The sequence below is a fragment of the Dendrobates tinctorius genome, unplaced genomic scaffold (assembly GCF_039654945.1).
Source record: "Dendrobates tinctorius isolate UK_male_01 unplaced genomic scaffold, ASM3965494v1 ptg000063l, whole genome shotgun sequence".
In the NCBI taxonomy this organism is placed as follows: Eukaryota; Metazoa; Chordata; class Amphibia; order Anura; family Dendrobatidae; genus Dendrobates; species Dendrobates tinctorius.
In genome coordinates, this window is record NW_027361731.1 from 16,412,438 (window position 1) to 16,439,099 (window position 26,662).

General features: G+C 47.8%; 1 protein-coding gene across 1 annotated transcript in view; it reads right to left on the minus strand.

Annotated features, from left to right (window-relative positions):
* The window catches only part of LOC141094243 (uncharacterized), a 1,213,871-nt gene that overhangs the window by 777,539 nt on the left and 409,670 nt on the right, over positions 1-26,662 (minus strand). The window lies entirely within an intron of this gene.

A 26,662-nucleotide genomic window follows, 5' to 3' on the forward strand; every position in this document is an offset into this window, starting at 1 on the left:
TGCGCTAGTTGCGCTTTGACCTGCGCTGCGCACTTTTGACGGTGCGCCGTGCGCGCCAAAATCAAACTTTTCGGATTTGTGTGTGAGTGCAGCTCACGCTGAGTAGTGTGTCCTGCAGCTACGTCTGGTTGTAGGACGCTCAGCGTGTCACTGCCTCACACATTTTTCTTTTATTGCAGCTCATTTTTTCTTTTATTAGTGTGCATCCATCCGTCTCCATCTACGGTGGTTGCAAACACTATATAGGAGTACACAGCGGAGCCTTTCTGCAGCCTGTCAGTGCCAGTGCCCACTTAGCTGCACTGTTCACGGCTGTCTGAGAGGGCTCTGACTGTGTGTGAGTGCAGCTCACGCAGAGTAGAGTGTCCTGCAGCTACGTCTGGTTGTAGGACGCTCAACGTGCGTCACTGCCTCACACATATTTGTCTTTGAGTGCAGCTCATTTTTTCTTCTCCTATTAGTGTGCATCCATCCGTATCCATCAACATTGGTTGGTTGCAAACACTATATAGGAGTAGATAGAGGAGCCTTTTTTTCTGGCTTGTGCCCTGCCGGCGCAGCCAGATTAGTATTACCCAATTTTTTTGGAGCCTCATTGCATTGTAGGTTACCTGCCTGCATTGTAATAGCTCCAAAAAGTTGGTGATACTATCAGTTTCAATTCTTTGTTCACATACTTTGAGTTTGTTTCCAACAAAGAAACCACAAAAAAAGTTCACCAAACACTACATTTGGAACTTGTGTAGGCCACATCAGCTCCTATTAAAGTCTAGTCCACACACACACACTTCATAAAATTAGTGTTTCTTGTACCTGTAACCAGCTGTTCAGGAATAAGCACACTAAGGCCCCCCTTTGTACTTTTCTGCCTATCTTAAGCAGTCTGGCAAGATGAAGAAGGCAGGGAGTAAGGCGCGTGGGCGTGGGCGTGGAGTTTCAGCAGGGAGAGGACGTGGGGATTCTGCAGGTAGAGGACGTGGGGATTCTGGGCCTGCTGCGGGCACCAGTGGATCAGCATCCCCCAGTTTTAGCAGGCAACAGTCCTTTATGCGCAGCTTTGTAGGACCTCAACGTACCCCACTGCTGCGGGAGGAACAAATTGAAGCCGTTGTCGGATGGATGGCAGCTAACGCATCGACTTCAATTACTTCCACATCCTCTCAGGGCCAGAGCACCGAAGAGCAACCATCTGTCTCTTCACCACCTGCCAAAGTGCCCAGGCCATCAGAGAGACATGGACAGGAGCCATCACAGTCTCTACTTCTGTTCTCGGAATCTGTTGGCTTGGAAAGAGGGGGCCAGCCAAGCAGCATTCCTGAATGTGAAGAAGAGGGAGTATGCAGTGATGCGCAACTTCTTTGTCCCTCTGAATCTGAAGAGGCGAGTGGGCCAGTGCCTATGGTCAGCACACCTCAGTACGCATCAGATGATGACGAGACTCAGTTGCCACTTTCTGGTGCGTACGGTGCTGGCGAGACAACCCCGGAGAAGCAGCTGTTTGAAGAGGGGAGGGAAGATGATGAGGTCCTTGACCCATCATGGCATGAGGAACAGGAAGGTGGTGGGAGCAGCTCGGAGGAAGAGATTGCCCTACCGGCCAAAACAGGAGGCAGAGGGAGGGGGAAGACTTGGTTGCCTGTACCCTCCACTTCGGCACCCGTTAGGAGCATTCCTCATTCCAAAGGCAAAACGGGCGCTCCCAAGAGTTGCAGTGCGTGGTCCTTTTTTGACACAGTTGCAGATGACATTTGCTTTGTCAAATGCAAGCTGTGTCATCAGATAGTCAAAAGAGGGAGAAATGTCAGCAACCTCAATACCACAAATATGTGGATACATGTGCGCACCAAGCACGAGTTGGAGTTGCAGAGACACCCTGAAGACGTAGGCCAACGTACAGCACCACCTACCACCTCTTCAGTTCGTGTTGGGGCCTCTTCCTCCAGCTCACACACTGCTGGTTCGGCTTCCTCACAGGATCGCCAAGGAAGAACCTCTGCCACTGTTGTCCGGAGACCCTGTCAGATTCCACCCATAGCAGCACGTTCCCATCCATCACAGCCATCGGTAGCACAGGCATGGGATAAAAGGCGCCCTTACTCGGCAAACCATCCCCGAGCACAGTCTCTGAATGCTGGCATTGCCAAACTTCTGGCAGTTGAAATGCTGTCATTCAGGCTGGTGGACACTGACACCTTCCGGGACTTAATGGCATTGGCAGTCCCCCAATACAACGTGCCCAGCCGCTTTTATTTCAGCAGGCGAGCCGTCCCTGCCCTGCAGAAACTTGTTGAGGGCAAAATAAAACATGCGCTACTAAACGCCGTTAGTAGCAAGGTCCACCTGACCACCGATGCGTGGACCAGTAACCATGGACAGGGACGATACCTTTCCCTCACTGCCCACTGGGTCAATGTTGTGGAGCCGGGTACAGATCTGGAGAGTGGCGCTGTACGTGTTCTTCCAACGCCACGGATTGCAGGACACCAGTCTGTACACATAGACTCCCCCTCCTACTCAAGTTCCTCAGAAACAGCAGAGCAGGAGCCTGTTACGACCGATATGAGCACAGCCGTGGCCAAACGTCAACAGGCTGTACTCAAATTAATTTCTTTGGGGAATCGAAGCCACACAGCGCAGGAGCTCTGAAATGCTATCAAGCTGGAGAGCGATGTGTGGTTTGGGCCAGCGAATCTCCAGCCGGGCTTGGTAGTGTGTGACAATGGCCGAAATCTGGTGGCAGCTCTTGGCCTAGGCAACCTCACACACATCCCATGTCTGGCACATGTGCTTAACTTGGTCGTGCAGAGCTTTCTGAGGGACTATCCGGATCTTGATGCACTGTTGCACAAGGTCCGCATAGAGTGCGCTCACTTGCGGCGTTCCAGCACGGCAAGATCACGCCTCGCTGCTCTGCAGCGACGATTTGGCCTTCCGGAACATCGCATCATATGTGACCTACCCACCCGGTGGAATTCAATGTTACCTATGTTGGAGCGGTTGTGTGAGCAGCAGGCAGCAGTCATGGAGTACCAGCTGCATCAGGCGCAAACAAGTCGCACTGTGCGCCGTTCACACTTCAGCACCATTGAGTGGGCCTCTATGAAGGACATCTGCCTCGTTTTGCGTGCCTTCGATGAATCCACGCGGATGGCGAGTGCAGATGATGCACTAGTCAGCATGACTGTCCCCCTTATCTGCCTGCTTCAACAAACACTGCAAGCACTAAGGGATGAGGTTTCGGAAGAGGTGGAGGATGAGGAGTCCCAAATGCCATCTGCTTCTGGACAGTCTGCGCTACGTGTTTCCTCACAAAGGCCTAGGCAGGGGACACTTTGTGAAGAGGATGAGGAGGAGTCGATGGAGGAGGAAGACATCTCTCCAGAGGAGGGAGGTACACAAACCTCTACTCAGTATGTACAGCGAGGGTGGGGTGATGCAGAGCAGGCCGAGGTCACGCCTCAAACAGGGGACAGCGGTTCTTTGGCAGTTGGGAGTCTGCAGCACATGGTTGATTTCATGCTGCAGTGCCTGAGAAACGACCGCCGCATCGCCCACATTCTCGTCTCGGCTGATTATTGGGTGTACACCCTCCTAGATCCTCGCTACCGGGACAGCGTACAAAGGCTCATACCAACGTTGAACCGGGAGCGTAAACTGCGTGAGTACGAAGAGTCACTGGTGCAGTCCATAATGTTTTCCATTCCACCCGACAGCATTGTTGCTACTGCTTTACAAAGCAGCTCTGTGCGTCGAGTCAGTGGAGGAAACTCTGCACAAAGAGGGAGCAGAGGCAGCGCCGCAGCACAAGGCAAGACCACTATGGCCCAAATGTGGCAAAGTTTTGTGTGTCCACCACAATTGTCTACACCATCAGCGACGCCTCGAGTCAGCAGGAGGCAACGCTTCCGTCAGATGGTGTCAGACTACATGTCTTGCCCTGTCACTGTACTCCCAGATGGCTCTTCCCCCTTCAAGTTTTGGGTCTCTAAGCTGGATACATGGCCAGAGCTTAGCCAGTATGCATTGGAGGTGCTGGCTTGCCCTGCTGCCAGTGTATTATGGGAACGTGTCTTTAGTGCCGCAGGTGGTGTACTAACAGACCGTCGCAAGCGACTATCTTCCGATAATGTTGACCGACTGACTTTTCTGAAAATGAACAAGGCCTGGATCTCCAAAGACTTTGCCATTCCTCTTACAGACTAAATTAGTGGTTGGCAACTGTATCCAGGTCTGATGGTGTGTTCATTTTTCTACCACCTGAACTATAATCCCTGTGCTTCAACACAGCCAGTTGTCGCTCAGATGTGTCGTCTGCACAGAGAAACACACTAGCTCCTGTGTTAGTGAGGTTCAGTAACGCCAGCTGATCCCCTGCTGTGTGGACGGCAAAGTCACCAGCTCCATCAACATTCAAACCACTACGGATTTTTAACCGTGCCCAACTTAGGTCTCTGGCTCCACTGTCTCTACTATTTCCCCTGACCTCCAACCCCGCCATCTACATCTCTGAAGTGGCGTCAGCACAATCTACACTTGTTCCTGTGTTCCTGTGGCTCAGTCCCATCAGTTTATCCCCTGATGTGTGTCCGGCAAGGTCTCCTGCTCTGTCTACATTCCCATAACCAGTAGTGGGAATGAGGACAGAGCTGGCGAACTTGCCGAACAAACATCAGGGGATCAACTGACGGGACTGAGCACCAGTAACACAGGAACAAGTGTAGATTGTGCTGACGCCACTTCAGAGATGTAGCTGGCGGGGTTGGAGGCCAGGGTAAATAGTAGAGACAGTGGAGCCAGAGGCCTAAGTGGAGCATGGTTAGAATCAGTAGTAGTCAACAACCTCCATAAAAACCGCTGCCCATTGGCCTCTGCATGCGGCATGCGTAATCCTGGGCTCCAACAGCGTCAGTTGGTGTTCAGAAGTGTCGTCTCCACAGAGCCAAACACATTCGTTCGAGTGTTAGTGGGGTTCAGCACTGCCAGCTGTTCCCCTGCTGTGGAGATGGCAAGTCTCCTGCTGCCTTCACCTGCCAAAATCCAGTAGGCCCCAGCCTGCTCCACGCCTAATCCTGGGCTCCAACAGCGTCAGTTGGTGTTCAGAAGTGTCATCTCCACAGAGCCAAACACATTCGTTCAAGTGTTAGTGGGGTTCAGCACTGCCAGCTGTTCCCCTGGTGTGGAGATGGCAAGTCTCCTGCTGCCTTCACCTGCCAAAATCCAGTAGGCCCCAGCCTGCTCCACGCCTAATCCTGGGCTCCAACAGCATCAGTTGGTGTTCAGAAGTGTCGTCTCCACAGAGCCAAACACATTCGTTCAAGTGTTAGTGGGGTTCAGCACTGCCAGCTGTTCCCCTGCTATGGAGATGGCAAGTCTCCTGCTGCCTTCACCTGCCAAAATCCAGTAGGCCCCAGCCTGCTCCACGCCTAATCCTGGGCTCCAACAGCGTCAGTTGGTGTTCAGAAGTGTCGTCTCCACAGAGCCAAACACATTCGTTCAAGTGTTAGTGGGGTTCAGCACTGCCAGCTGTTCCCCTGCTGTGGAGATGGCAAGTCTCCTGCTGCCTTCACCTGCCAAAATCCAGTAGGCCCCAGCCTGCTCCACGCCTAATCCTGGGCTCCAACAGCGTCAGTTGGTGTTCAGAAGTGTCGTCTCCACAGAGCCAAACACATTCGTTCAAGTGTTAGTGGGGTTCAGCACTGACAGCTGTTCCCCTGCTGTGGAGATGGCAAGTCTCCTGCTGCCTACACAGTCCTACTACTACTGATTTTTAACCGTGCTCCACTTAGGCCTGTGGCTTCACTGATTTTCATATTTCCCCTGTCCTCCAACCCCGCCAGTTACAGCTCCGAAGTGGCGTCTGCACAATCCACACTTGTTCCTGTGTTCCAGGTGTTCAGTCCGGTCAGTTAATCCCCTGATGTGTGTCCGGCAGAATGTGGACAGAGCAGGCAACATTGCCGGACACACATCAGGGGATTAACTGACCGGACTGAACACCTGGAACACAGGAACAAGTGTGGATTGTGCAGACGCCACTTCGGAGCTATAACTGGCGGGGTTGGAGGACAGGGGAAATACGAAAATCATTGAAGCCACAGGCCTAAGTGGAGCACGGTTAAAATTAGTAGAAGTCTACAACCGATCTTAAAATTTCTTCAATGCAGCCTCAGCCTGCTCCGTGCTTGTCCCTGGGCTTCAACACAGCCAGTTGTAGCTCGGAAGTGCTGTCCACACGGAAAGAGACACTTGCTCCCGTGTCTCAGTGGGGTTCAGTAACGTCAGCTGATCCCCTGCTGTGTGGATGGCAGTCTCTCCTGCTGTCTCCACATTCCAAATACAGTAGGCCTCTGCCTAGACCCTCCTATTTCCTGGGCTTCAACACAGCCAGTTGTAGCTCGGAAGTGCCGTCCACACGGAAAGAGACACTTGCTCCCGTGTCTCAGTGGGGTTCAGTAACGTCAGCTGATCCCCTGCTGTGTGGATGGCAGTCTCTCCTGCTGTCTCCACATTCCAAATACAGTAGGCCTCTGCCTACACCCTCCTATTTCCTGGGCTTCAACACAGCCAGTTGTAGCTCGGAAGTGCCGTCCACACGGAGAGACACTTGCTCCCGTGTCTCAGTGGGGTTCAGTAACGTCAGCTGATCCCCTGCTGTGTGGATGGCAGTCTCTCCTCTGTCACCACATTCCAAATACAGTAGGCCTCTGCCTACACCCTCCTATTTCCTGGGCTTCAACACAGCCAGTTGTAGCTCGGAAGTGCCGTCCACACGGAAAGAGATACTTTCTCCCGTGTCTCAGTGGGGTTCAGTAACGTCAGCTGATCCCCTGCTGTGTGGATGGCAGTCTCTCCTGCTGTCACCACATTCCAAATACAGTAGGCCTCTGCCTACACCCTCCTATTTCCTGGGCTTCAACACAGCCAGTTGTAGCTCGGAAGTGCCGTCCACACGGAAAGAGACACTTGCTCCCGTGTCTCAGTGGGGTTCAGTAACGTCAGCTGATCCCCTGCTGTGTGGATGGCAGTCTCTCCTGCTGTCTCCACATTCCAAATACAGTAGGCCTCTGCCTACACCCTCCTATTTCCTGGGCTTCAACACAGCCAGTTGTAGCTCGGAAGTGCCGTCCACACGGAAAGAGACACTTGCTCCCGTGTCTCAGTGGGGTTCAGTAACGTCAGCTGATCCCCTGCTGTGTGGATGGCAGTCTCTTCTGCTGTCTCCACATTCCAAATACAGTAGGCCTCTGCCTACACCCTTCTAGTTCCTGGGCTTCAACACAGCCAGTTGTAGCTCGGAAGTGCCGTCCACACGGAAAGAGACACTTGCTCCCGTGTCTCAGTGGGGTTCAGTAACGTCAGCTGATCCCCTGCTGTGTGGATGGCAGTCTCTCCTGCTGTCTCCACATTCCAAATACAGTAGGCCTCTGCCTACACCCTCCTATTTCCTGGGCTTCAACACAGCCAGTTGTAGCTCGGAAGTGCCGTCCACACGGAAAGAGACACTTGCTCCCGTGTCTCAGTGGGGTTCAGTAACGTCAGCTGATCCCCTGCTGTGTGGATGGCAGTCTCTCCTGCTGTCACCACATTCCAAATACAGTAGGCCTCTGCCTACACCCTCCTATTTCCTGGGCTTCAACACAGCCAGTTGTAGCTCGGAAGTGCCGTCCACACGGAAAGAGATACTTGCTCCCGTGTCTCAGTGGGGTTCAGTAACGTCAGCTGATCCCCTGCTGTGCGGATGGCAGTCTCTCCTGCTGTCACCACATTCCAAATACAGTAGGCCTCTGCCTACACCCTCCTATTTCCTGGGCTTCAACACAGCCAGTTGTAGCTCGGAAGTGCCGTCCACACGGAAAGAGACACTTGCTCCCGTGTCTCAGTGGGGTTCAGTAACGTCAGCTGATCCCCTGCTGTGTGGATGGCAGTCTCTCCTGCTGTCTCCACATTCCAAATACAGCAGGCCTCTGCCTACACCCTCCTATTTCCTGGGCTTCAACACAGCCAGTTGTAGCTCGGAAGTGCCATCCACACGGAAAGAGATACTTGCTCCCGTGTCTCAGTGGGGTTCAGTAACGTCAGCTGATCCCCTGCTGTGTGGATGGCAGTCTCTCCTGCTGTCTCCACATTCCAAATACAGTAGGCCTCTGCCTACACCCTCCTATTTCCTGGGCTTCAACACAGCCAGTTGTAGCTCGGAAGTGCCGTCCACACGGAAAGAGACACTTGCTCCCGTGTCTCAGTGGGGTTCAGTAACGTCAGCTGATCCCCTGCTGTGTGGATGGCAGTCTCTCCTGCTGTCTCCACATTCCAAATACAGTAGGCCTCTGCCTACACCCTCCTATTTCCTGGGCTTCAACACAGCCAGTTGTAGCTCGGAAGTGCCGTCCACACGGAAAGAGACACTTGCTCCCGTGTCTCAGTGGGGTTCAGTAACGTCAGCTGATCCCCTGCTGTGTGGATGGCAAAGTCTCCTGCTGCCTACACAGTCGTACCACTACTGATTTTTAACCGTGCTCCAATTAGGCCTGTGGCTCCACTGTCTCTCGTATTTCCCCTGTTCTCCAACCCCGCCAGTTACAGCTCCGAAGTGGCGTCTGCACAATCCACACTTGTTCCTGTGTTCCAGGTGTTCAGTCCGGTCAGTTAATCCCCTGATGTGTGTCCGGCAATGTCGCCTGCTCTGTCCACATTCCCATTATGGTAATGTGGACAGAGCAGGCGACATTGCCGGACACACATCAGGGGATTAACTGACCGGACTGAACACCTGGAACACAGGAACAAGTGTGGATTGTGCAGACGCCACTTCGGAGCTGTAACTGGCGGGGTTGGAGGACAGGGGAAATACGAAAATCAGTGAAGCCACAGGCCTAAGTGGAGCACGGTTAAAATTAGTAGAAGTCTACAACCGATCTTAAAATTTCTTCAATGCAGCCTCAGCCTGCTCCTGTGTTTGTGGGGTTCAGTAACGTCAGCTGTTCCCCTGCTGTTTTGATGGCAATCTGTCCTGCTGCCTCCCAATTGACAGCACATCAGGCCTCAGCCTGCTAAGTGCTTGTCCCTGGGCTCCAACATCGCCAGTTGCTGCTCATAACTGACTTTGGCACGGGTACTCCCTCCTGCCCAGCTTGGTTCCAGCCCTGCCTGCTGTTTCCGGGAAGTGTCAATGTCAGTTTGCCACCCCAAGTTGCCATGTCGTGTTGCGGTTGGGTTAGCCGAGGCTAGGGTGCCAGCAGTTTAGGTGCTTCCTATGTGGACTGCGGGTTCTGGTAAGAAAGGCTTGTTCCGTAGTGCCAGTAGGACAAGCACCCCCTGTAGGACTGTGTGATTCGGTAACTGCGGACAGCTTGCGGCATGCCAACTTTGCTTTTCAGGGGTAACTTCTGCTACCCCTCCGGGTTCCAGCACCATCAGCTGGTTCTCGTCAGAGCCTTTGGCCTAGGTGCCTCCATCTCGGTATCCGAGTTCCGGCAACGTCTGCTGGTCCTTGGTAGTGCTTTGTAGCACAGGTACCTCCTGCTTAGTAACCGGGTTCCAGCACCGTCAGCTGGTCCTCGGTTGTGCCATTGGCTCTTATTCCTTCTGCTGCCCCTCAGGGTGCCAGCACTGTCAGCTGGTCCTCGCTATTTCCATTTGCTCTTGCAGCTTCTGCTACCCCTCCGGGTTCCAGCACCGTCAGCTGGTTCTCGTCAGAGCCTTTGGCCTAGGTGCCTCCATCTCGGTATCCGAGTTCCGGCAACGTCTGCTGGTCCTTGGTAGTGCTTTGTAGCACAGGTACCTCCTGCTTAGTAACCGGGTTCCAGCACCGTCAGCTGGTCCTCGGTTGTGCCATTGGCTCTTATTCCTTCTGCTGCCCCTCCGGGTGCCAGCACTGTCAGCTGGTCCTCGCTATTTCCATTTGCTCTTGCAGCTTCTGCTACCCCTCCGGGTTCCAGCACCGTCAGCTGGTTCTCGTCAGAGCCTTTGGCCTAGGTGCCTCCATCTCGGTATCCGAGTTCCGGCAACGTCTGCTGGTCCTTGGTAGTGCTTTGTAGCACAGGTACCTCCTGCTTAGTAACCGGGTTCCAGCACCGTCAGCTGGTCCTCGGTTGTGCCATTGGCTCTTATTCCTTCTGCTGCCCCTCCGGGTGCCAGCACTGTCAGCTGGTCCTCGCTATTTCCATTTGCTCTTGGAGCTTCTGCTACCCCTCCGGGTTCCAGCACCGTCAGCTGGTTCTCGTCAGAGCCTTTGGCCTAGGTGCCTCCATCTCGGTATCCGAGTTCCGGCAACGTCTGCTGGTCCTTGGTAGTGCTTTGTAGCACAGGTACCTCCTGCTTAGTAACCGGGTTCCAGCACCGTCAGCTGGTCCTCGGTAGTGCCATTGGCTCTTGTTCCTTCTGCTGCCCCTCCGGGTGCCAGTACCGTCAGCTGGTTCAAGAGGACAAAGAACAGGAAGACAACCACCAAGATGCAGAACAACAAGAGAGAGAAGACAAAGAAGCATAAAAAAACAAAGCAGAAGAACATTAAGCATAAGACTAATACTCTGAGCAAATGATATTATCTTATTTATAAGCAGAAGAAGACTAAGCAGTGTATGGGGGTGAGTCCGTTCCTCCTCGTGGTGCCCCTGGAAAAGGCCTGCTGCTGCAGGCCAAACTGAACGCGGACAAATCCTGTTGTAAATCTTTTGTGACAGGCAGAACGGAAGGTGTAAACTTCTAACTTTTCTAGATAACAACTACAGGAATGCCTGACACAAACAAGAATATGATGAAGAAGAATAGGAAGAAGATGAAGAAGTTGAATATGTAGAATAATAATTGTTGAAGAAGAATATGAAGAATGTAAGAAAAGGAAGAAGAAGAAGAATGAAAAAAAGGAAGTAGAAGAATTTAAAAAAAGGAAGAAGAAGAAGAATGTAAGAAAAGGAATAAGAAGAAGAATGTAAAAAAAGGAAGTAGAAGAATGTAAAAAAAGGAAGAAGAAGAAGAAGAAGAATGTAAAAAAAGGAATAAGAAGAAGAAGAAGAAGGTAAAAAAAGGAAGAAGAATAAGAAAGAAGAAGAAAGAAGAAAGAAGAAGAAGACATACATGTCTGGCAAAATATAAATGAGGCTAACATAGTCAATATCTTTGTAACTCCTAACGTCTTTAAAAAAAAAGTTTAATTCCTGCTATTCCATTTGATTGGGCTAAACCTCTATGGCTTTAATGTCTCCTCCACCTCCCACAATACATTCTACATTATTCTTAGTTGTTTTTCTTCATGTAGAATTAACCTACAAGGAAAGAAAGGGTTTTTTTTAATTCCGATATTTTGGCCCCATTGACTTGCATTGGTTCCCGGTATCGGAATCGGCGATACCGATACTTTTTTTTAAGATCGGCCAATCCATTCCGATCCGATATTTTCAAGTATCGGCTGGTATCGCTCAACTCTAGTGTACATGTAATTCACTGACTCACCAGTGACGTCTGTATTTGAAGTCCATCATCTTCGGTTTTCTTCTTCAACAAGCACAGATTGCCATCACTTCTTCCAACCAGGACTCGTCTCTGCAAAAAATAACACACAGTCATCAATAGCTGATCGCTTCAACTGCACTTTCCCCACTTTTTCCCTGACTTCTTCACTATGTCAGGTGAAGAAAAAAAGCGACGTAGTACTGCCCTGCACAATAACAGGACCTCCCTTTTGTTCTCTATGTGGAAAACAGTTTCTTAAAAAGTAAATTATTTTACAGTAGTAATAATGCCTCTAATTGGACAGTAAAGAAATTATATTCCCCATTTGTTACCATAAACTAATATAGCATGTATCTCATTCTGGCCCCCAAACAGTAATTAAGTTCCTCATCCTGATCCATTTTATTTAATAACCTTGCCCAGCCAGTCCCCCTTTATTTTATAATATGTCCCCAGATATCCATCCTGCCCCCCAGCTATACATACTGGCCCTCATATGTCCCTTGCCCTGCCTCCCAATATATCTCCCCGGGACCACCATATATCCTTCATGGTCCCATTTCCTGACTCCCTCATATATCAATCCTGACCTCCCCCCATATATATGCTTCCTTGTTTCTTGTCCTGCCATCCCACATATATCCATCCTGGCACTTTTAGAGGGCCCGTGTGTTATGAATAGGTCACCGAGGAGGATGGCAGGAATAGGATAGGCCACCATTAAACCAGAAAGGTTGGTCACTTAGCGGATTGCAGACCCCTAATCCTAACAACACAATTAACAGTAGCCGTGGAGCGTACCTACGATGCCCTAGACGCCTCAGCACAGTCAGAGAACTAATTAAGCCTAAAGCAAGAAAGGTGAAATCTAACCTGAAAAACAAACAAAAGCCAGCTCACCAGGTATTTACCGCAGACCTCGGAACTCCGTCTGGACTGACGTATGATCAATAGGAAAGAGCAATTAGTTCCAACTGCGTGTAAAAATTTCTTCTTTATTTCAACATTTAAAATATGTCATCTTCATAGTATATGCCATACACACGGACACGGCAACGCGTTTCGATCTGTATGATCTTTGTCAGAGCCATAGAGATACACTGATCTCAGCTACATATATACTACATTTGATCCAATGACATGCACAAATACAGTCACATGACAATTAGACTCATTAAAATTACAAAGCAATATACAAAATAAAATAAAAACATATGTTGTAAAAGAGAGATATTTATCTTTTCAACAATAATGAAGCATTAGGTCATTTCGTTTATTCAGACCGTTCGGGGATCGGGCATTTAGGTGATAAATCCAAAAAGCCTCTCTTGTTAACAGGCGTCGCTTTGGGTCTCCGCCACGGAAAGGAATTTTAACCTGTTCTATTCCTTGCACTTGAAAGCTCGAGGTATTTCGAGCATGATGCCTAATGAAGTGCTGAGACACAGCTGATAAATTTCGATTCATGTTATTGGTATTCTGAATGTCATGTAGATGTTCCCTGATGCGCATCTTCATTTTTCTAGATGTGCACCCTATATATGATAATTTACAAATGGTACAATTTATTTTATATATTACATTAGTTGAATTACAATTAATATATTGTTTTATAGTATATTGCACTTTATTTGCCGCATCAGAAAATTTTTTTGTGACATTTGCATATCTACACGTTTTACATTTTGTAGCTCCACATCTAAAGAAACCATTACAGGTTAACCAGGTTTTGTTTATTTTACTATTAAGAGAAAATAAATTAGGTGATAATTTGTCTCCCAATGTAGGAGCTCTTCTCGACACTATATTAATGCCTGGCTTTAATATATCTGCTAATTTACTATCTTCATATAAAATGGGCAAATATCTATTGATAATTCCCTTAATTTGTGGAAATTGACGACTAAACTGAAAACAAATTTATGGTTTCTTCCCAATAACTGTCTCATTTGCATTGCCACTGGCAAAAATCATTTCATTGTGTTTTTTCTTCTCTACTATTCGTTGTGCTCGATTTAAAGACCAATCTGGGTACATGCGATTTTTTAATTTTTTCTTTACATGTTCCAGTTCACTATCTAGATTGCTATCTTCACTACAATTGCGTTTAACCCTTGTGAGTTCTCCCACTGGTATTGCTTTGAGGGTATGTTTATTGTGGCTACTAGTCGCATGCAAGATGGTATTCCCACTATAGTGTTTATGATGTGTTTTCGTAGAGATTCTTTCCCCCTCAGCACCAAATAAATCCAAATCCAAAAAAGATATATATTCCATATTATGTTCATGCGTAAATTTAATGTTGTATTGGTTAGAATTTAGATATTGCATGAAGCCGGGTATGGCAGATACATCTCCATCCCAAATTATTAGGGTATCGTCAATATATCTGCCATACCATGCCACCTGTCTGTAAAAAGGATTGGAATCTGAAAAAATAAATTCATATTCCCAATAAGACATGACCAGGTTTGCAAGGGACGGTGAAAATTTAGCTCCCATGGCTACTCCCTTCAACTGTAAATAATAACACTGATTGAAGGAAAAAAAATTATGTGACATCAAAAATATTACTACCTGCAAAATATAATTGATTAAATCTATAGAATAGTTGCTAAACCTTTCTAAATGAAATTGCAGAGCTCTTATTGCTAGATCATGAGGGATGCATGTATATAATGATACTACATCACAGCTAAGCCATGAATATGAGGACAACCAAATTTTTACACGCAGCTGGAACTAATTGCTCTTTCCTATTGATCATACGTCAGTCCAGACGGAGTTCCGAGGTCTGCGGTGAATACCTGGTGAGCTGGCTTTTGTTTGTTTTTCATGTTATGGTTGGACTGCCTTGCTCCCAGTTTTGTATTTATTGATGGATATCTAAGGCATCAGAACTGTATATATAAGAATACTTTTTCTTTGCCTACACGGGACAACATTCTTAAAGGTCACGTTTTAATATGGCCACAGACCTTAACAGGGATCGGTCTTTAAAGGTTGCAGAGGTTTTTTCCAATCAGCAAGAGCCAGACAGCAGTGTTATAGGCTTTAATGAATGTCTGAATAATTTGGAAAAACTTCGTATGCAGGAAATGAAACTGTGGTGGGATCATGAAACGCTTAACAACTATGTGAGCAAAGAAATAATACCGAGAGGTTTGCGAATTAAAAAAATTCCCACCACAATCTACTCGGATGAATATAGAGAGCAATGGAACACCATTCTAAGTAATTGTTCTCAGAATTTAATGAAACTGATTGTCCGGCAGGAAGAGATCAAACTGAAAGATATTCAGCAAGAGATGGAAACAGTCAATTCGTCTATACTGCAATATAATACATTGGCACAGTTTGATTCTTGAAGGGAGTAGCCATGGGAGCTAAATTTTCACCGTCCCTTGCAAACCTGGTCATGTCTTATTGGGAATATGAATTTATTTTTTCAGATTCCAATCCTTTTTACAGACAGGTGGCATGGTATGGCAGATATATCGACGATACCCTAATAATTTGGGATGGAGATGTATCTGCCATACCCAGCTTCATGCAATATCTAAATTCTAACCAATACAACATTAAATTTACGCATGAACATAATATGGAATATATATCTTTTTTGGATTTGGATTTATTTGGTGCTGAGGGGGAAAGAATCTCTACGAAAACACATCATAAACACTATAGTGGGAATACCATCTTGCATGCGACTAGTAGCCACAATAAACATACCCTCAAAGCAATACCAGTGGGAGAACTCACAAGGGTTAAACGCAATTGTAGTGAAGATAGCAATCTAGATAGTGAACTGGAACATGTAAAGAAAAAATTAAAAAATCGCATGTACCCAGATTGGTCTTTAAATCGAGCACAACGAATAGTAGAAAAGAAAAAACGCAATGAAATGATTTTTGCCAGTGGCAATGCAAATGAGACAGCTATTGGGAAGAAACCATATATTTGTTTTCAGTTTAGTCGTCAATTTCCACAAATTAAGGGAATTATCAATAGATATTTGCCCATTTTATATGAAGATAGTAAATTAGCAGATATATTAAAGCCAGGCATTAATATAGTGTCGAGAAGAGCTCCTACATTGGGAGACAAATTATCACCTAATTTATTTTCTCTTAATAGTAAAATAAACAAAACCTGGTTAACCTGTAATGGTTTCTTTAGATGTGGAGCTACAAAATGTAAAACGTGTAGATATGCAAATGTCACAAAAAAATTTTCTGATGCGGCAAATAAAGTGCAATATACTATAAAACAATATATTAATTGTAATTCAACTAATGTAATATATAAAATAAATTGTACCATTTGTAAATTATCATATATAGGGTGCACATCTAGAAAAATGAAGATGCGCATCAGGGAACATCTACATGACATTCAGAATACCAATAACATGAATCGAAATTTATCAGCTGTGTCTCAGCACTTCTTTAGGCATCATGCTCGAAATACCTCGAGCTTTCAAGTGCAAGGAATAGAACAGGTTAAAATTCCTTTCCGTGGCGGAGACCCAAAGAGACGCCTGTTAACAAGAGAGGCTTTTTGGATTTATCACCTAAATGCCCGATCCCCGAACGGTCTGAATAAACGAAATGACCTAATGCTTCATTATTGTTGAAAAGATAAATATCTCTCTTTTACAACATATGTTTTTATTTTATTTTGTATATTGCTTTGTAATTTTAATGAGTCTAATTGTCATGTGACTGTATTTGTGCATGTCATTGGATCAAATGTAGTATATATGTAGCTGAGATCAGTGTATCTCTATGGCTCTGACAAAGATCATACAGATCGAAACGCGTTGCCGTGTCCGTGTGTATGGCATATACTATGAAGATGACATATTTTAAATGTTGAAATAAAGAAGAAATTTTTACACGCAGCTGGAACTAATTGCTCTTTCTTGAAATCTAAACTGCCCCGGAGTGGAACCCCAAAGAAATAGCCCCCAAACATATATTGTCGGTGAGACAAATGAGGTACAAACACAGGCAGAAAATAGACTGAGCAAATTATGGGGCCCAAACTGTCAAGATAGGATAGGAAAGGAAAGACCCTGTCTGCAATCACGCAAAAACCCTAAAAAATCCAACACGTCTGATGTACAAAAAACACAGGTCTCACAACCTCTCCCCCACTATATCAGCATTCTGGTGTGAACTGGCAGCAAAGCAAAAAAGACTAATATAACAGGGGACTGAACAAACAGACACAAGCTGTAACATATGGATCGGGGTTCAGCACAGTCCCAACAGGGAGGTCGCTGAACCCTCACAGCAAAGCAGAAAGAGGTAAAACCAGATCAGATGCAAAGGATTAGCAAATGAACAACTTAACTGAAAAATGCAGGATCAGGCAGGAGACAGCAGACCTCAAGATGCACAGGAAGAACTAATCACCAGCAGCAGCTGAGGGAAGCCTGCTCACTTATATCCTCCCAGTCAGTAACCCCTGATTTCCAATCATCGTTGTCAGGTGGCAGACTTCTATCAACCCGGCCAGCTCCACTACACGCAGTAACCACCAGAGGGAGCCCCGACACAGAAGTTAGATCCAGAGAATTCACAACACCCGTGCCCCTAAAAAACGTACACTTTTTTTTCCTTCTCCTTCTTCCCCAAGCCAAGGGCCCACCCATAGCCAAGGGCCCACCAGGGATTTCCCTGATACCCTGCCAGGCCAGTCCATCCCTGCAATATACAAAAAAAGTTGCACTCTATCATGCTAAATCATGTCAATGTGGAATATCAGAAATTTGAATAGTAATATGGCTTTGGAGTATTAGGAAAAAATATGAGACGCTTAGCATGAAATTTGGCAAAATATTATCTGCACATGAACCATCATCAAGGTGGTCTCAGTCTGATGTTGTCCCTGACCTGTGTGAATACCTCTCTAAGGCAGATGTATGAATTCCTGGGTGAATGTGGACACCTCTGTCAGTAATGCCTGCATTTATGGGTAAGTAGGGAGCTGCTGTAATTAAAATCACCACTTGGTGGAGGGCGGAGTGCTCGGTCAGTAAGCTAACATAAAAAAGACAAAAATTTGAAAACTGACTGGCACTTCCTAATGGATTACCAGTCAGTTTTTTGCCATCAGTCCAACCCTGCATATAGAGGACCACACCTAACGGAACCCCTCATCAATCAGGGGTTTATTTATTTGTCCCTTATACTCAGGGTATGTGCACACGCTGCAGATTTCTCTGCAGAATTTTCTGCACAGAATCTGCATCTCTTGCCAGAAAACACAGGTAAAAATCTGCGTGTTTGTGATGTTGATTTGATACTTTTTTGTGCTGATTTTCATATGTTTTCTTCCTGCGGATTTGTCTGCGTTTTTGTAAGCTAAATAAAGATATGTTATTTAACAAAAGAAAACGTTGTGATGTCATTTCTTTGTTCAACCTCTTATTTTGCATACTCCATTACACACAGATAGATAGATAGATAGATAGATAGATCTATATATAGATAGATTGATCGATAGAGATAGATTGATCTATAGATAGATACATGTATATAATAGCAAGGCCGATATTTATTAATGATCAATAAGTGTAATTTAGAAAAAAACGGGGAAAAAGTGGCATGGGCTCCCACGCAATTTTCTGCGCCAGAGAGGGAAAGCCGATGACTGGGGGCAGATATTCGTAGCCTAAGAAGGGACCATGGTTATTGCCCCCCACCCCCGGCTACAAACATCTGCCCCCAGCCGCCCCAGAAATGGCGCATCTGTAAGATGCGCCAATTCTGGCACTTAGCCTCTCTCTTCCCACTGCCCTGTAGTGGTGGCATATGGGGTAATAAGAGGTTAATGCCACCTTTGTATTGTAAGGTGACATTAAGTCCGGTTAGTAATGGAGAGGTGTCAATAAGACATCTTTCCATTACTAATCCAATAGTTTTTAAGGGTTAAAAAAACACACAGCGAGAAAAAAGTTTTTTAATGAAATAAAACACTACACAGTTTTCCCATTTTATTGTATGCTATGTGGTGTAGTGACCACTATGTCAGCTAGGGGGCGCTGTGTGGGTGTCCCAGGACGGGTGTACAGGCACATTCAGTGTGGTAACAGGAGCAGGGTCCTAAATGACCATTATGGGTCTCAAGGTGGGTGGCCTTGGGATGCTCCAGGGTGTATTGATCAGCAGAGGTACTGCTGATATTTCTGTTACACTGTGTCAGGGAAGCCTGTGTGTGTCTATACAACCTTTAGTGATGTCATAGCCATGTGATCACCTGTGGATGTGGTTACAGGGCTATGTAATGGAGGTGTTTGGCACATGTGAGAGAGTCTGTCAGAGTGTGGACAGACTTCCATGTGTCCAGGTGGGACACTACAGAAAGCGTACATGGGGAGGACTACAGCTCCCAGCATGTGCTGAGACTCTCGGTCCGAGTCTGAAGCCACGGATGTTTATGTTCTTTTGGCCTAAGCTGGAGGCTATTTTGGTGATATGCTGATTTATGGTTTATGGAGCAAATAAACCTCATGGACTTTGGGAAGAACCTGCCTCATGATTGTCTCCCGCTGCACCTGAGCGAGTCGCATCCCTACAATTGGTGACAGACTGCGGGCAGCGATTCCCAGAAGCACGTGTGGCAGTGCTGGCGATTCTGAGCCAGGAGAGCAGACGGTCTGACAACCATGAGTAATACTGACCGAGGTCAGAGAAAGTGACTATTAATATTTGTGGGATACCTCTTAGGAGAAGAGGCGTCCGGGAAACTGTGGGGCTGACACCAGTAGGTAACAGACAGGAGTCTGTGTTGCACTGACCTGGGTCAGTGGTAAAGACTGTGTACCTGGAGGGTTCAGTGAGCAAGGTCCTGGAGGGTCAGTGTTGGGAAGAGCCCTGAAGCACCCGCTGAGCCCCTGGACCTGGTGAGGCTGGTGTGTTGGGAGACCCTGGGAGGAGGGTCGGCTCCCTGAATAGCACCCGGTGTGCCCTGTGTGTTGGACGGTCTCAGGTGGAGACGGTGCGTCCTGAGTGGCACACGGACAGGACACGTGTGAGACTGTGCATGTGTTTTTTTTTCCTTTTCCTCGTTTTCTCTACAAAAACCTGAAGGTGCTTGCTGTGGCCCAGTGGGGTCACGAAGGTCTCGCAGCACAGGGACCTGGTGTTTTCTTTTTGGGATCTGCCCTGGGAGCATTGGTAGCAGACGCTGTCTGTCTACACCATCCTGATGCAGCTTTATTGCATGTGTCTAAGCGGATACAGTAGTTGTGGCTTTACACAACTATAAAGGGTGAGTACCCTGTATTATGCCGTTATACCCATTATACCTGCACTGGTAAGGCCCTATGGGCGCGCTTTTGTGGTTTTTTTATCTTTGAGGGTGACAAGCGGCTTCCAGTAACCCGGCGGGGTTACGAAGGTGACAAGCGGCTTCCGGTGGATCGGTGGGTCCACGAAGATGCGCAGCAGGAGCTGCAGTGACACCAGCCGCTGTGTATGTGTGTGAACAGCAGCCGGAGGTGCCGGTGATCAGTGACAGCAGGAGCTGTGGTGGTGCCAGCAAAGACTTGTGTGGTATCGTTAAAAGACAAACTGTACTGTGTGAACTGTGGCATAAGAAGTTCTGCAGAACGGACATGGGGAAATCCCAAATGGGAGTGGTAACCCAAAAAGGGGTAGAGTCCCAAAAGGGGGCGGTGACCCAAATTGGAGTGGTAACCCAAAAAGGGGTAGAGTCCCAAAAGGGGGCGGTGACCCAAATTGGAGTGGTAACCCAAAAAGGGGTGGAGTCCCAAAAGGGGCGGTGACCCAAAAGGGAGTGGTAACCCAAAATGGGGTGGTGACCCAAAAGGGAGTGGTAACCCAAAAAGGGGTGGAGTCCCAAAAGGGAGCGGTGACCCAAATTGGAGTGGTAACTCAAAAAGGGGTGGAGTCCCAGGAGGGGGCGGCAACCCAAAGCGGGGTGGTGGTCCAGAAAGGGGCCAAGTTTGAAGAAATGACAGCACTGGGTGACTCAGTGGGTATGTCTAGAGTACCGCAGTGTATGTGCAGGTCTTTTTCAGAATGTGGAATATCCTTTCCGGGTAGTAATGACGGGCCACAGATGTGTACAGTGATGCTTCACCGGGAAGGAGCCTTTGGTCGGCTGGACTCAGAGAGTCAGGTGACTCTGACAGGAACTCCTCTCGTTTTCTCTCTGACCGAGAAAAACGTCAGGGTTCGCTGTAAACACGGGGTCACGGTGAACTACGCAGTAGACAGAGTAGTGTTTGAGTGGACCAAAGGTGGTGAGTGCCAAGGTAGTGGGATACCACGGGACTTAGTCTATGCCTGGGAGAGGGGCCGGGACTTTCTTTTGTTTGATGATGTTTGATCGGACGATGGAGATGCTTCGACTGTGGGGCAAGCAGACACTGAGACAGTGACGGCTCCTGACATGGACAGGTCAGAGGTAGAACTGACCAGAGGAAGAAGGACATCTGCCCAACTTACGGACCTGACATCTCGTGATAAGACAGATGGTGGGCTGGGAGATGAGATGACTGGACTAGACACATTGGTGCTGGACAGTAACTGGAGGGTTCACTCGACTGGTGTGACTGACCCAGTGGTACCCTTTGATGATATAATTAAAGAGGTAGCGGTGAGACACGTGCTGGCCAAAAGAGAACAAGATGGTGAAATACAGCTGATAAAGGAGACTGTAACAGAACATGTCGTACGGGAAAGAGTCCTAAGGCAAGCAGCTGAGCACAGAGTGGATGAGCTGGAGAAGGAAGTCTCTGAGCTCAGAGGTCACCTGTCAGCGTGTAAAACCATGAACAAGACCCTGTTGGAAGATACGGAGGTGCTCAGAGAGGCCCAAGAGAAGCATCAACAGGAGATTCTCAGGAGAGAGGATCAGCGTTGCTACCTGGCAGAGGAGCGAGATAAAGTTCTGCAAGAACTCAGTGGAGTAGTAAAAGGTCTTCTACGGGAGAAGAAGTGGATGGGCGAAGATGTACAGCGGCCGTGCCCGACTGATAGCAAGGCAGAACTGCCAAAGCCCATCTTGGAAAAGGGTCCTGAAGACTGTAAATCTCAGGAAGATGGTGAGCCAAGAGCTGCACAAGACAGTCACCCGGTCTTGGAAGATACCTTGAGGGAAGTGTCCGTGGGGAACCCAGAGCCATCTGTCCAGGATGAGAGCAGGTCCATGACCTTCAAGTGCGTGATGGAGGTACCCGAAGACGTGCGAGAAGCGTGTGCCAGCGAAGGTGTGCATGAGACCATTAAAAAGGCAGTAAAGGCCTATAGTGTGAGCTGGGCACCAAAAACAGACCAGTTGGTGATACTGGCAGAAACGGAAGACACAGAGAGAAGGGTGGCTGTCCTGAAGGAGATGCACCTACAATGTCTCCGCACGAAACAGATGCTCGTGGAGCGTAATAGGAAAGCCGCTCGATGTCTGGAGCTTGCAAGGGAAGCTCAAAGTCGGCTGGGCTTTGTGGAAGACATAATTCCGGTACCCAGAAATCTGGTGTGGAAAGTCGTTGGCAGACTTGGAAAGGTGATGCAGGAGATGGTGAATCGATCCAGTGTGAAGAGAGTGAGGATCCCACCTGCTGGTGAAATCCAAGTCGTTGTTGAAGATGACATTGTTCCTGTTATTGTGGTTGGTTCGGTGGAAAGCATTGGGAAGCTTCGCCTGCTCCTGGAATATCGGTTAGCGTACCTGAAGGAGATTGAGCAGCTAAGACAGGATCGACTGCAGATGAATAAGCAGATAGAGAACGTCAGGTGGCGTCCACCTCCAACCCAAGGTGTAAGGACCCGTAGGGATCCTCCAAGGAATGAAAGGACAGGTAGTCGAAGGCAAGAACGTCGAGAGTCCGCAAGTGGCCGTTCTAATTTTAGTAACATAGGCACGAGACTCGGTGGTGGACATAGCGACAGAGGGTCAGACTCAGACCAGCCAGTTGGCCCAGCTGGACGTGGGACTCATGACCGTGCGAACTGGGAGAGCCAGCCAGTGAGAGAAAGGTCAGGTGATGGAGCGCACTGCAGACAGGTGGAGACTAAAGAGTGTCTGGTCACACTGACGGATGTTGATGGGAAGGCCAAAGCCCAGGGCCGAGATACTGACCGCTGGGGGCGGGGGAGGCCTAACGTAAATATGATGCAGTATGACTTTCTTATGAGGAAAGGTTGCAGGATTTGGGAATGTTTAGTTTGCAAAAGAGAAGACTGAGAGGAGACTTAATAGCTGTCTACAAATATCTAAAGGGCTGTCACATTGTAGAAGGATCAACTTTATTCTCATTTGCACAAGGAAAGACTAGAAGCAATGGGATGAAACTGAATGGGAGGAGACACAGATTAGATATTAGAAAAAACTTTTTGACAGTTAGAGTGATCAATGAGTGGAACAGGCTGCCACTAGAAGTGGTGAGTTCTCCTTCAATGGAAGTCTTCAAACAGAGGCTGGACAGACATCTGACTGGGATGATTTAGCGAATCCTGCTTTGAGCAGGGGGTTGGACCAGATGGCCCAGGAGGTCCCTTCCAACTCTACGATTCTACGATTCTTTGACTACCGAAACAGACGGAGATGGTCCTCTCGACTTGTAGGGCAAGGTGACATGGGTGCCAGGTCTCAAGATACCTGGGTGATGTCATGTGTTCAACCCCACAAGTTTGAACAGAGGGAAGAGGTATGTGGTGTAGTGACCACTATGTCAGCTAGGGGGCGCTGTGTGGGTGTCCCAGGACGGGTGTACAGGCACATTCAGTGTGGTAACAGGAGCAGGATCCTAAATGACCATTATGGGTCTCAAGGTGGGTGGCCTTGGGATGCAGGCTCCAGGGTGTATTGATCAGTAGAGGTACTGCTGATCTTTCTGTTACACTGTGTCAGGGAAGCCTGTGTGTGTCTATGTGCAATACAACCTTTAGTGATGTCATAGCCATGTGATCACCTGTGGGTGTGGTTACAGGGCTATGTAATTGAGGTGTTTGGCACATGTGAGAGTGTGAGAGAGTCTGTCTGAGTGTGGACAGACTTCCATGTGTCCAGGTGGGACACTACAGAAAGCGTACATGGGGAGGACTACAGCTCCCAGCATGTGCTGAGACTCTCAGTCCGAGTCTGAAGCCACGGACGTTTATGTTCTTTTGTGCCTAAGCTAGAGGCTACTGTATTTTGGTGATATGCTGATTTATGGTTTATGGAGCAAATAAACCTCATGAACTTTGGGAAGAACCTGTCTCATGATTGTCTCCCACTGCACTTGAGCGAGTCACATCCCTACAGCTTAATCAAAGCGATGCCCTCGATCTCCTGGAAAAAAAATAAACAAATACTCCCTGTTCCAAAGTAGTCCATATAATAATGAGTGTCCCACGACGTTCTCCCCTATAGAGATGTCACATCAGGAGATGTGACCTCTCTACAGGGCCTACAGTGACACACTGACAGGAGACAGTGGCTTCTGAGGTTACCTGAGTTCAGACTCTCACTTTACAGCAATGCTGCATGAGAATCAGGGTTAGGGTTGGGGTTACGGGACCTCTTTCCCGGCAGTGGAGGGATAGACAGCAGAGGATTACCTCCGCCTGTCAGTTCATCGAGGGAGCCCCTGTAGAACACTGACGTTACCCGATGTCAGTGTTCTACAGGGGAGATTGTCATGGGACACTCGTTATTAACTGGACTACAGCAGAAAGGTAAGTATAGGTTGGTTTATTTTATTTTTTTTAGGAGATCGAGGGCTTTGGGGACTAGGTGATTGGTGAGTATGTACTCAATATGTTGCATGTACTGTCTGTAATGTATGTGTATATGTATGTACTGTATGTTCTGCATGTTTTTGTTTTTTTACACTTGACATGTGTTGTCTGAGGGGACTACTTTCCCATCATCGGCAATGCAGTAGTCCCATCAGACAATGGCTGCACAACAGACATGCACACACAGGGACACACAGCTCCGCAGACCTCCGCACACAGACACAGATTCATGCAGACACTGGCACACATACACGCAGACCCCGCACACACATATACGCACATAGCTCCGCCTACACCCTGCCCGCACACTTCCCTCCTCCCGATCTGCAGCGCTTCTAGCACCCACATCCATAGCAAATTCGCAGATATTTTTACTTCTGCGGATGTGCCTGACTCAATGGAAATCAATGGGTGTAGAAATGCTGCAGATCCACAAAAAGAATTGATATGCTGCAGGAAAAAAAACGCAGCGTTTCTGGTTGGATTTTTCCGCAGCATGTGCATAAGAAATCTCCATTTCCCATAGGTTTACATTGGCTGTGCACTACACTGTCGATTTTATGCGAATCCATGTGGCAACAAAAGGAATTAATACAACTTATGAGGATGAGGACTGCAGTGCCCACTGACAGTCCAGGAACGCCTGAAGCCAACTACATAAACATAAAAAACAGCCTTATACTAAGCACTGCTAATCCACGATGATCACAGCACTAAAACCGCACAGAATACACAACCAGTCAACAAGTTAGTAGACTGTCAGATAATGCAGATAACACTTATTATATTTTTAGGCTGGGTTGACACGTAGCGGAACTCCCGGGGAAGTTACCGCGAGAATTCAGGAATTCCATTCCGTGGGAAAATTGCATTTTAAATTCCCGCGATTTTCCCGTGAAAAAACTAGTGATTTGCAAGCGTAATTAGCTTGCAGAATGCTAGCGCTTACCAAGCGATCTGTAGCATCGCTTGAAGAAATGATTGACAGGTTGGTCACACTTGTCAAACATAGTGTTTGACGAGTGTGACCAACTTTTTACTATTGAGGCTGCCTATGCAGGGTCAGTAGTAAAAAGATCTAATGTTAAAATTAATAAAAAAATAAAAAAATCGGGTTATATTCACCTTCTGACGTTCCGCACAGCGTCCCCAGGCCTCCGCCATGCTCCGGCAGGTCCTGTTCCCAGTGATGCATTGCGGCAATGACCTTTGATGACGTTGCGGTCCCGTTCCTGCTCGGATTGGTCCACTGGGAAGGTCCCGGAAGGTTGCCGCTATAAAAGAGTCGCAGTTGTTATAACTTGTGTGTGATGATGAATGCATGGAACTGGTGAATGACTTATTATGAAACCTCTCCCTTTGATATGCATGTTGCAGGGTTATCTAGTTTGAGTCAGCACCTTGTAGTGGCTAAGCCTAGTGCCACAGTGCTTCTGGAGAGAACTTTGTAGTCTCCTCAGCATTGAGCTGAATCTCTCCTTGGCCTTTCATCCAAAGACGAACGGGTTGGTAGAGAGGGCCAACCAGACCCTGGTCACAAACCTAAGACACTTTATCTCGGCAAGGCAGGATGACTGGGCATCCCTGCTACCATGGGCGGAGTTTGCGTTGAACAACGCTGTGGCCGATTCCACAGGTCAGACCCCATTCCTCCTCAATTACGGCCAGCATCCTCGCATCCCTGTTCCCATGCCTGTGTCTTCCACCGATTCTAGGGTGGCAGACTGGGCGGTGGAGGCAAGTGACATTTGGGACCGCACTCAGGATGCCATCCGGGCCTCCAAGGAGAGAATGAGGGTCTCTACCGATGCACACAGGCCTGATCACAAGAGATGACAATCTGAGGAGACAGCAATGCTGAATAACAGTCTACACTGCGTCACTAGATCCTTATACAGGGGTATAATGAGGCCTCACTGTACAGGAGAGACCGGAGCGAGGAGCCGGGGCCTGATCACAAGAGCTGACAATCTGAGGACACAGCAATGCTGAATAACAGTCTACACTGTGTCACTAGATCACTAGATCCTTATACAGGTGGAGAATGAGGCCTCACAGTACAGGAGAGACCGGAGCGAGGAGCAAGGGCCTGACCACAAGAGCTGACAATCTGAGGACACAGTAATGCTGAATAACAGTCTACACTGCCTCACTAGATCCTTATACAGGGGTATAATGAGGCCTCACTGTACAGGAGAGACTGGAGCGAGGAGCCGGGGCCTGATCACAAGAGCTGACAATCTGAGGAGACAGCAATGCTGAATAACAGTCTACACTGCGTCACTAGATCCTTATACAGGAGTATAATGAGGCCTCACTGTACAGGAGAGACTGGAGCGAGGAGCAGAGGCCTGATCACAAGAGCTGACAATCTGAGGAAACAGCAATGCTGAATAACAGTCTACACTGCGTCACTAGATCCTTATACAGGGGTATAATGAGGCCTCACTGTA